This window comes from Cydia amplana, chromosome 16 (assembly GCF_948474715.1).
Source record: "Cydia amplana chromosome 16, ilCydAmpl1.1, whole genome shotgun sequence".
NCBI lineage: Eukaryota > Metazoa > Arthropoda > Insecta > Lepidoptera > Tortricidae > Cydia > Cydia amplana.
Genome location: NC_086084.1, coordinates 6,337,955 through 6,350,377, shown reverse-complemented (window position 1 = coordinate 6,350,377; position 12,423 = coordinate 6,337,955). Strand labels below are relative to the sequence as shown.

General features: G+C 34.6%; 1 protein-coding gene across 1 annotated transcript in view; it reads right to left on the bottom strand.

Annotated features, from left to right (window-relative positions):
- LOC134655422 (cell adhesion molecule Dscam2) overlaps positions 1-12,423 on the bottom strand; it is a 239,018-nt gene that overhangs the window by 27,434 nt on the left and 199,161 nt on the right. The window lies entirely within an intron of this gene.

Genomic DNA, 12,423 nt, shown 5'->3' with positions numbered 1-12,423 from the left:
AGTTTTATTTTTTATACTACAAGATTTAATGTTAACCTACAATGTATGTACTATTACAAAAAATACCGACCTGTAAACAAAGAAACGACATTTAAAGTTTATTCCTGCTTTAGTCACTCCTTTCTCAATAACAAATAACAATTATAACGACGATTATTTAAAGCGGCATTGCAATCTCTCTAACCTCACTTTCCACCTTTGACGTATGACATGACATTGACAAGTCAAAGCAAAGTGTGGCCACATTTAAAAAGGTAAACGATATCGTTTATTTTTTTACATCTCCCCCCCTAGAAGGAGAAATTTTTTTATATAAAATTTTCGCTACTAAACTACTCCTCTTCTTCTTGTATCCTATGACATGGAATTAATTTTGTAATATGAAAGAAGTTGGATTCTGTTTTTCTGTGTCCTGTATCTACCTTAAATATTGAATTTGAGATTTTTTCAATGATCACATATGGTCCAATTCTGAGTTCATCCAATTTCCTCCTGTTCAGTTTATTTCCATTTTCAACATACACCATGTCACCTGCACTCAATTCAAAGAGTTTTCTATCTTTGTCAAATAACTTCTTATTGTAGTTATGTGATCTTCTTGTGTTTTCTAATGCTGTTTCCCTGTCCTTGATCCAGTCACTAAGCGATTTTTCCTCCTTTAGTTCCTTTGGTAATAATGTGACATCTGTACCGTTTAGAAGATAACTAGGAGAGAAACGGGTCACTGAATGGTTGGTCTGATTATAGTTCTTTACACATTCGTGAGCTACTGTTGTCCAAGCTCTTTTGTTGCCTTTCTCATTCATTCTGCACCTTATTTTATTCACCAAAGTCTGATTCAGTCTCTCGTTCAATCCATTGGAGAAAGGTGAGTCTACTGCTGTAAATATCAAAGGTATATTGTTGCTTCTCAAAAAATTTTTAAACTCCTTCGAATTGATTCCTGGATACTGGTCTGTAAGAATCATACCAATATCCTCTGTATCTGATATAGTTTTAATTAGCTTTATGAAGTCATTGGCATTTTGGGTTTTTGAAGTAGAAATGAATGCGTATCTAGAGAAGTGGTCGACTAACAGGTGCAGATATTTCTTTGAAGATCTTGAACCACCAAAACCTCCAATAGTGTCTATAGACATGATTTCGAATGGTTTGGTAGCTGGGCCCAGCTGTGACATAAATCCATATTTATTGTGTCCTCTCGACTTATTTTTAATGCAAACTTCACAGTCGGTGCACACTGATTTTATGTTTTGTATCAAGTTTTTAGCTGCATAAAACGGGCCAATCGTCTTCTGCATTTGTCCTATTCCAATATGACCTAGGTCAGCATGTATAGATTTCATAAGTTTTACACTAAATTCCTCTGATAAAATAATTTTTCCTCTTCTTCTACCCATTTTTAAGTATACATTGTGTCTTTCAATTAATTTTCCTCTTTTATTCTGTACTTCTGGATTTTCCTTCTGATCCCTTACAATGTCGTTGAGACTTATTAAATTTACTATCTTCAATTGTTCCTCAGTATTTTCATTAGGTTCTAATACAGGATTTCTGCTTAAGCAGTCGGCTTCTAAGTTTTCCTTCCCCGGAGAATATTTTATTTTAAAATCATACTGTGACAGGTAATAAGTTAAATCACCTAGTTCCTCATCGGTTCTTGATTTCAAATTCATGTTTTCTAGTGGTTTGTGGTCTGAATATACTGTAAATGATTTACCTATTAACCAGTATTGCCAATATCGTACCGCTTCCTTGATGGCTAAACATTCTAAATATATTGCTTTTTTCTTCTTCTGAGCTTGATTTAATTTCTTTGAAAAATAGGCTACGGGTTTTTCTTTACCATCAGGCTGTATTTGTTTTAAAATTGCACCGACGCCTTCTAATGAAGCATCTGTGTAAATTTGTATCGGCAAATTTTCATCGAATATTTCCAAAACTGGTTGAGAACATAAGAGATTCTTTATCTTTTCAAATGCATCTTGGCATTCAGCGGTCCATATGAATTTCTGGTTCTTTCTTAATAGATTATGCAATGGGTCTAGTATTATTGCACTCTTCGGAATATACTCATGGTAAAAGTTAATTTTCCCTAGGAACTGTCTTATATTTTTCTGCGTTCTAGGAATAGGGAAATTCTTTATTGAGGTCAAGTTATCTTTCAATGGCTTAACTGAATTGTTTTGTATTATATGACCCAAATATTTTACTAAGTCAGATGCAAATGTGCACTTCGTAAATTTTAATCTGAAGCCCTCCGTCTTGATTGCTTCCAGCAACTTTGTTAAATGTTCAATGTGTTCGGTGAACGTTCTGGAAAATATAAGGATATCATCAATGTAATTAACTGCAAAGTCCGTAAGCTTATATTTCCTCAATATGTTGCTTAAAATTCTTTGGAAGATTGCTGGCGAGGTCTTCAACCCAAAAGGCAGGCAGGTCCATTGAAAGTGTCCATCCTGGGTTACAAATCCTGTTTTCTTTCTGTCCTCAATCCGTAAAGGAATAGACCAAAACGCTGAGTTGATATCAAGTGTCGAAAAAAATTTACAATTCCTAGTCTTCGTCATAAGGTCTTCGATCAGTGGGAAGGGCTGAGCTTGTGGTACTACTATTTTATTTAAGTCCCTAAAGTCAATACATAATCTTGATTTTTTATTCTCCTCTCTTTTAAATGCCAATGTGACCGGTGCAGCAAATGGACTATAGGATTCCTCTATTAACTTATTATCTAGTAACTTTCCAATTTGCTCTTCTATCTCTTTTTTATCTTCCATGGTACATCTGTATGGCCTCTTGCTGCAATATTTATCCACCAACAAGTCTATTCTGGCTTCATACCCATTGACAGTCCCAACATCATATTTATGCCTTGCAAACACTGAGTTATATTTATTGATCAATGTATTTATTTCAGACTGTTGCTCCTTGTTCAAATGATCAATTTTTATCTTAAAATCCTCCTCCTTTATATGCTCATTAAAATTGACATAATATTCTTTTGTTGTGTTCTCATCATTCCCAGGAACTTTTGATTGGTTATGATTTATTTCTTCATTTGAGACTTCCACTTTCTCATTATCTTTTATGTTTGTACCCAGTACCTGATGTATATCCAAATTCTCATCTTGAGTTAATCGGAATATTTTTATTAGGTCCAAGCCAATCAGAAAATCATGCTTGAAATATTGTTCATCCACAATGGATATATCAACATTCTCTTCTTTGTTAAAGATTTTTATTTTTAGGTTGGTCAAACCGTCAGTTTTTTTAACACCACCAACTGTTACTAAATTTTCTTCATTTAATTCGTTTCCTCTCCCTTTTAGGCTTAAGAGCTTAGAATTTATAATGGAAACAACTGAGCCTGGGTCATAGACTGCATTTATCAGATGTTTATCATTAATTAGTAATTTGACCTTTATCAGTGGTGTTAGTATTCGTTTTTTGGAACTGATTCATTTAACTCTGCTTCTATCAATGCATTATTAACATGTTTAATGAAGTTTTTCTTCACTTTGTCATCTTCTTTTGTACGAAACCAACATGCAGTCTCAGCGTGATAGCGGGTGCCTTTGTTTAACCCTTCACAAATTTTGCATGGCTTTAGTTCCTCATTCCTGAAATGTGTTCTTGAGGGTCCATATTTCTTCTTAAATATGTAGCTTTTTTTGGTAACCATATGCTCATACTTGCTTACTTCATTGAACAACTCAACTGTGTCCTTCAACGCTTCTCTATCAATTTTGTTTAATATGTACTCCGGCAAACCCACTGCGATAAGATCCACCAATGTACCAGAATCAATTGATTTCCTCATATCGAGTAAAAGCTTTTCCTTTTTTATAGCATAATCCAACAGTGAGCCATCCTTATATTTATACAGTAATGCATATGTAACTGGGCTCCACCCTTTGTTGACAAATGATTCACAAAATTTTTTCCTCCACTCAGACCATTCTGCATTCATAGTCAGTTTTACAATCATGGAACTGTACCAATCTGCACAACTTTTATCCATAAAGAGCCTAAGAACTTCTATCTTTTTTTCATCCGATATCTGGTAACGCTCACATTCCTTTTCAAAAATGTCCATCCATTGAGCTGCATTCGAATGTTTGCTAGTAAACTTCTCGATCACAAACTTATCCGCAATATTCTTCAAGCTCTGTTGTTTACTTTCCTGTGTACTTTCTATTAACTTTGCTAATAAGTTTTCTAAGGTATTGGCCCCTTTTGTGCCGGCAGCAGTGGGTGCGGTAGAAGCACATTGGTCCTGATTCAATTCTTCCAGGTATCTGTCTGCAAACTGCACATTACCGTCCTCATCCATATAAATTTGCTCTAGTTCCTCGGTTAGCGAGATCCAGATTCTCCTTGTCTGGTACCTTTTTGATAAACTATTCTTTACTTTACTATATGCCGCTGTTTTTATCAATTCTTTGTGATGACCAACTGACTGTAGTCCGTCCGGTAATGCATAACTCTTGTTGTCCTCGGTGGTTATTGAGGTTATACAACAGACATTTGTTTTTTCGTCACTTCCAGGTAGTATTGTGAATTCAAAACGAAGCTTCGTCATCTTTCTTCGAAACCCGTAACTAGAAATGTCGTTTTATAAGATGATTTCACTTTTGTTGATATGAATTGGACGAAAGAATAACTTCATGTGTTGCTCTGTAAACAAAGTTTTATTTTTTATACTACAAGATTTAATGTTAACCTACAATGTATGTACTATTACAAAAAATACCGACCTGTAAACAAAGAAACGACATTTAAAGTTTATTCCTGCTTTAGTCACTCCTTTCTCAATAACAAATAACAATTATAACGACGATTATTTAAAGCGGCATTGCAATCTCTCTAACCTCACTTTCCACCTTTGACGTATGACATGACATTGACAAGTCAAAGCAAAGTGTGGCCACATTTAAAAAGGTAAACGATATCGTTTATTTTTTTACATAAATATACGTTAATATACTTTAATAATAAACATCGCATAGTATTCGTGTCCCGAGTAAGCATATACGTAATGCCAATTAACCAAAATCCCAATAATTCAATAATCCTTGACCTACTTTCCTCAACCTCGTTTCGAAGGCAGCAAATGAATTCCCAAACCACACAAAACCATCTATAAGTATCCCTTCCCGAACAAAACTAATGGACGAAACATTCACACTTCGTCTATCACGTCCAAAGATCGTCTATAACGTTATTCGATGACGTTACGTAAAAAGGAGCGGCAGTTTCCTCTACTTTCCTTAACGACCTGTTGCTACGATACCTCTCGAAGGAGAAATGGAGTAACAACCGAAGGAACTTATATAATTGAAGTGCTTCTTTCTTGTGAACTGCGGTACGAAGTCGCAACCCCGTGGGAGCTTAATTCGTTACTCTTTCGCTTGCCCATTTTCTTAAACATATTGCTAAGTAGGTATGTTGCGGGTCGGCAAAGATTTAAGAAAGGATAATGCGGTCAAGTGCTCAAGTGGCACTAGTGCTCCAAGGGTTTGGATATACTAAGATTGGTATAGAAATAAAGGTTAGATTAATTATACTACTTAGACTTCTGCCTTGAGTTGAGTGAATCTTAGGTACCATATTGGATAAAATGATTGAAATAAATCTGGATAATACTTACGTAGGTATTCAAGTGATATTTATGTATTGAAGTTATTTGAGTACCTACAACACAAGCCAAGAAGGCTTTTTACTGTGGGGCTTAGTCAATTTGTCTAAGAATATCTTATAATATTTATAAATATTATTACATCAATAACAACACAAGCCAAAAAGGCTTTTTACTGTGGGGCTTAGTCAATTTGTGTAAGAATATCTTATAATATTTATAAATATTATTACATCAATAACAAGGTTACTTGAAACCACCCACAATTAGAAGTCCATACCCATCCTTCAGAAACCAAGGGCTCCGTTTATCCATTACGCCATTTTTATTGATGACCTCTCATTCTGGTTGCAATTTCTGTACTACTATCTTCGACATCCTTTAATATAATAATAGTGTACGGTGTATTAACACCTGACCTGTCAGTTTATTAAACTCTTCCTTCTACAGGGACCTAACTCTTTCAAAGGCAAGCAACACCATATCCCGACTAGAACAATTACACACCTGGAAACAAAGTGTATGCCGATAGCGCCGCGTTTCCAGAAACAAAACACTATAAAAAAAAACGGGTCTTCCGTTACGTAGATATTTGTTTATTAAGTCACTTGCTGATTTCCGTAAATGTGGCTTACCAACGAAGGCGCCGATGACGATACCAGTCAATATAAAGTCGTAAGCAGAATTTAAATGTCAGACAGCTGTTTCTAATGCCGACTTTATCTAAAATTCACTAATGAGCTGAAAACAAAAAATCTTTACGTTTAAACTTCCCGGAATTAAACAGCATTTTGTATGAATAAAACATTAGGTTTGAGAACACTGGCTTGTCATTCTGCTCATGCAATATGAAGGAGGCTAGAATTATTTTATACGCAAAATCGTTTCACAGAATATGGTGAGAGTTTATTAAAGATTTAATAGAACGCGATAGGATCATATAATCATATTAAATAAGACGTAGAACGTACTGACGCGAGAGAGACGCCTTGAAATATTGTAAGTTCTGCCCATTGTCGAGCTAACTATAAAGACATAACAAGTATAGCTAGGGTAGGCAATCAGTACGAGTATGGTAAAAAACGAATAACCAAGTAAATTGAGGTGCTCTTAAAGCCATTCCAATAGTAACCCTGAACAAACAAAATATAACTAAATATATTTTTACTTAATTAACAAGTATAATTACCAAATATATTTTCGAATATACTTAAAAGCAGGGATCGAATACCGGTATTTTTTGTATGGGAACAGAAACGGTATTTTTTCGTTCTTTGCTAATTACTTCATTTCTAATTGGGCAATCTAATAATACGAAGTCGTTACCTAAACACACAACTGAGTCCTACATTTCGAGTATAAAATAATTCGAAAAATATGGTTATTTCGATGTTTTTGCAAAAAACCGGTTCCGATCCCTGCTTAAAAGTAACGATAACAATCGTCGATGTCGTCATGTCCGGGTGAGCGGAATAGTTTTAGTGATAATGTTAATGGAAACAAACGTGAAGATTTATTTAGCATAAAACTAGCTCTGCCAATTGTTTGCGGGTAGCTAACTAAGACTTTAGCACCGAATGCAATCAGGCAATCACCATCAGTATGATAATTAGATGCCGAACGCTAAAGACCGCGCAGATTGGGGTGCCTAATAATAGCCTTTCGAATTGTGTTAGACAAACTAGATACGAATATAAACTTTCATTTCGTAGATTAGCGCTGTACTACAGTGAATAATGTAGTCACTGACTACATTTAAAATTTGTGAAACAGTGTGACACATTTTCAGGAATAAATTGGTTTATAAAATCGCGTAAATAGCGCAACAAATATTTTATACATTATTAAAACGTCGCAAACAAAATTACTTGGTTAAATCAACTTTTATCAACATATTTCATGTTTCCGAGAACCTTTGATTACTTATTATGACCGTAAATTGAATCTGCTCTCTCATTTCTTAGATTCGAAATTATAACATACATTTTCTGTATGTACATTATCTAAATTATAGGTCTGCCGTCTGCCACTCAACTGAAGCGGTACATGTACGCAGTCTGCGGTTTGATTAAAAGCTTCTCTTAATAAATAAATATGAATGATGTAGATTCAAAACTATTTAAAATACTTTTTACAAGAAAACAACCGAGAAATTGCTTTACCATCCGCCCGAGTTAAGTAGACTTATACTTAATTATTTGTCTTGTTGTGTATTGCTTTTGAACAAAGTACGTATCCACTTGGCCTAATTTAAAATCACGCACCAATTCCCTGTAATACTGTATTAAGAGCTGTTTTAACAATGTATCCTTTGCGTCAACAAAATCGGCCGTCGAAATTGATTTCGTGTTCACTCCAAAATCGACTTAATCTATATGTCAGCAGCCTGTCCCGCCTAGGCATTAAACTCTGTGTGCTAGGTTAATATTGCAGTCGCTTTTCGAGCTAGAACGAGTCGTAGGCTCAGGTGAACCATTATAAGTGGATTTTTTTTGCTATAGAAATATATATTAGTTAGAAGGACCGCAATACCTAATAGCCGTAACTTTACAACTTTATCTACTGACAGATCTTGACTGCTCCTTCCATACGGATGGCGTTGCTTTATCTCAGATCGGAACACACAGATTCGGAACTTTGGCAATAGCATTAACTCAATCGGGTTGCGACTGCTTCGACCAGTGAGAAAGACAGCATAATAATAGTGAGAAGTCTGTATGTGTAAGTACTGTTATAGCTGTGGCTTTGGCGCGTTTACGAGGATTTAAACAGTTTCCCTGTTTTATCTTAAATCGTGTCAAATGTTTGTACACTTACATTAAAATTGTTACAAATCTCGAGGTCACGTAACATTGGTTTGCCTTACAACTCGTCTGGCATGAACTCACGTAAACTATGGAAGTGCTTGTGTGCTTCTGCAGCTATAAGCCGTATATCGCCGAACCAATTACGCCAGCGTTTGTACTTGCTGAAAGCAGGTTTTAACTGCGATATTTTTAACTCTAGATATGACCTCTTTTCAAGATATGTCAACGAGTACGCTACCGCTACTTGAATACGTTAATTATAAACATAAACGTAGAATAATAGTTACTATATCTCAAAGTTTGTAGGCATAAAAATATTTGCGTATTACTACTACTACTATCAAACATTTGAAGATGCCACATAAATATTTAATATAACCCTACCATTAACCAAGAAAATTATAGGACTTTCTCTTCTAAACCTATATATTATAGAAGGTTGTTATAATGTACTATCTTCATAATGTACCTACGCAACTGTTACAATGAAGATAACTCCTTATAGTATCAGCAACCATTTGCCGTCACTTGCAGTCTTTAATACACGAAAGTTTGTTACAACTGTTACAAGTATTTAGTAAGTTAGGTTATATTTCCCTCTTAATATTGGGTAGGTAAGTCACAACAGGAAAAGTATCCTATTAAATTCTGCCTCGTCTTAAATTAACGTTCACGTCGGAAAGTGCTAACTGATTTACTTTAATAAACTAAGGACCTCAATGCGCTGTGTAAGGATTCAGAGAGAACTGGGATTCTTGCCAGAACTCAGTAAATATCGCCCGGAAATTTGCCAATTGGTTCGAAATACGACTCAACATAGCTCAACACCGTCTGATGGTTTTATACTGCAGACGCTTAAGAGGTCCTATTTATCTCCCAATGGTCCTATTATTCTTAATACGTCGATATCGTTTTTATCGCAATCTTTAAAATCTAATAAAGATTGAATAATGAATATCGAGTTTGTAGTTCGATTTTTCATTTCGTGTTTGTTGTATGGGAGTCCCCCTTAAATATTTATTTTATTTTATTTTTAGTATTTGTTGTTACAGCGGCAACAGAGATACATCATTTGTGAGAATTTCAACTGTCTAGCTATCGCGGTTCATGAGATACAGCCTGTTGACAGACGGACGGACGGACGGACGGATAGCGAAGTCTTAGTAATATGGTCCCGTTTTTTACCCTTTGGGTACGGAACCCTAAAAATGTATTAGCGAGATACAATTCAGTAATTTTAAACAACACCGTAGGCGTAGGTAGTATTTAATCTATATATATAAATGCAAGTGTCCTGACTGACTGACTGACTGACTGACTGACTGACTGATTCATCAACGCAGAGCCGCAACTACAAAAGCTAGAAACTTGAAATTTGCACACCAGGTTGCATTTATAAAGTGTACAAGAGATAAGAAGCGATTTTGAAAAATTCAACCCCTAAGGGGGTTAAAAAGGGGATGAAAGGTTGTATGGGGTACAAGTTTTATTTTGAGCTAGGAATTTGAAACTTTGTAAAAATGTATTATATTAAAAAACAAGAAAACTAATTTCAGCGTTTTTGAAAATTCATCCCCCAAGGTGGTGAAAAAGGGGTTGAAAATTTGTATCGAGATCAAATATTTTTGTGAGTATGGGACTTGAAACTTTGTATATGGGGATATTATTATAAGACAGGAAAAGTAATTTCAGCGTTTTTGAAAATTCATCCCCTAACAGGGTTAAAAAGGGGTTGAAAGTTTGAATCCATTACAAATGCCTTGAAACTTCTTAGAAAGGCATAGTAGCCGATTACAAAATAAAGTAATTGCGACGTTTTTGGAAATTCAACCCCTAAGGGGGTTAAAAAGGGGATGAAAGTTCGTTTTGGGGTGCAAATTTCATTTTAAGCTAGGAACTTGAAACTTCACAAATAGATATTAAATTTAAATACAAGAAAACTAATTTCAGCGTTTTTGAAATTTCATCCCCTAAGGTGGTGAAAAAAGGGTTGAAAGTTTGTATGGACATCAAACATTTTTTCGAGCGCGGGACTTGAATCTTTGTATTTGGGGATATTATTAAAAGACAGGAAAAGTGATTTCAGCGTTTTTTAAAATTCATCCCCTAACAGGGTTAGAAAGGGGTTGAAAGTTTGTATGTGGTTCAAATTTTATTTTAAGCTAGGTACTTGAAACTTTGAAAAAAGATATATTATTAAAATACAAGAAAACTAATTTCAGCGTTTTTGAAAATTCATCCCGTAAGGTGGTGAAAAAGGGGTTGAAAGTTTGTATGGATATCAAACATTTTTTCGAGCGCGGGACTTGAATCTTTGTATTTGGGGATATTATTAAAAGACAGGAAAAGTAATTTCAGCGTTTTGTAAAATTCATCCCCTAACAGGGTTAAAAAGGGGTTGAAAGTTTGAACACATTACAAATGCTTTGAAACTTCTTAGAAAGGCATAATAGCCGATCACAAAATAAAGTAATTGCGACGTTTTTTTGGAAATTCAACCCCTAAGGGGGGTAAAAGGGGATGAAAGTTCGTCTTGGGGTGCAAATTTCATTTTAAGCTAGGAACTTGAAACTTTGCAAATAGATATTAAATTTAAATACAAGAAAACTAATTTCAGCGTTTTTGAAATTTCATCCCCTAAGGTGGTGAAAAAAGGGTTGAAAGTTTGTATGGACATCAAACATTTTTTCGAGCGCGGGACTTGAATCTTTGTATTTGGGGATATTATTAAAAGACAGGAAAAGTAATTTCAGCGTTTTTTAAAATTCATCCCCTAACAGGGTTAGAAAGGGGTTGAAAGTTTGTATGTGGTTCAAATTTTATTTTAAGCTAGGTACTTGAAACTTCGAAAAAGATATATTATTAAAATACAAGAAAACTAATTTCAGCGTTTTTGAAAATTCATCCCGTAAGGTGGTGAAAAAGGGGTTGAAAGTTTGTATGGATATCAAACATTTTTTCGAGCGCGGGACTTGAATCTTTGTATTTGGGGATATTATTAAAAGACAGGAAAAGTAATTTCAGCGTTTTGTAAAATTCATCCCCTAACAGGGTTAAAAAGGGGTTGAAAGTTTGAATCCATTACAAATGCTTTGAAACTTCTTAGAAAGGCATAATAGCCGATCACAAAATAAAGTAATTGCGACATTTTTTTGGAAATTCAACCCCTAAGGGGGTTAAAAGGGGATGAAAGTTCGTCTTGGGGTGCAAATTTCATTTTAAGCTAGGAACTTGAAACTTTGCAAATAGATATTAAATTTAAATACAAGAAAACTAATTTCAGCGTTTTTGAAAATTCATCCCCTAAGGTGGTGAAAAAAGGGTTGAAAGTTTGTATGGATAACAAACATTTTTTCGAGCGCGGGACTTGAATCTTTGTATTTGGGGATATTATTAGAAGACAATACAAGTAATTTCAGCGTTTTGTAAAATTCATCCCCTAACAGGTTTAAAAAGGGGTTGAAAGTTTGTACGGGGTTCAAATTTTATTTTAAGCTAGGAACTTGAAAATTCATAAAAAGGTATTATTTTAAAACGGAAAAAAAAAATTTCAGCGTTTTTGAAAATTTATATCTCAAGGTGGTGGTTTGTATGGAGTTCAAACATTTTTGTGAGAACGGGGCTTGAATCTTTGTACAGAGGCATATTATTAGAATACAATAAAAGCCATTTCAGCGTTTTTAAAAATTCATCCCCTAAAATGGTTAAAAAGTTCAAATTTTATTTACTTCAAACTTCGTAAATAGGTAGTTAGGTAGTAGGTTCTATTGAATAGAGGACATGAAAATCTTCTAAGGGGGTTGAGAGGGATTATGTCGAGAACAATTTTATTTAGTTAGGGGCTAGAAACTTCGTAGGTTGTGAAAGACAAGTCTCATGCGTTGTATAATATTAATAATTAACAAATGATTAAACATCCTACTGCAATATTTTGCTGCATAATGTTCTAAGCTAATGTAGAATAACCACCAATAT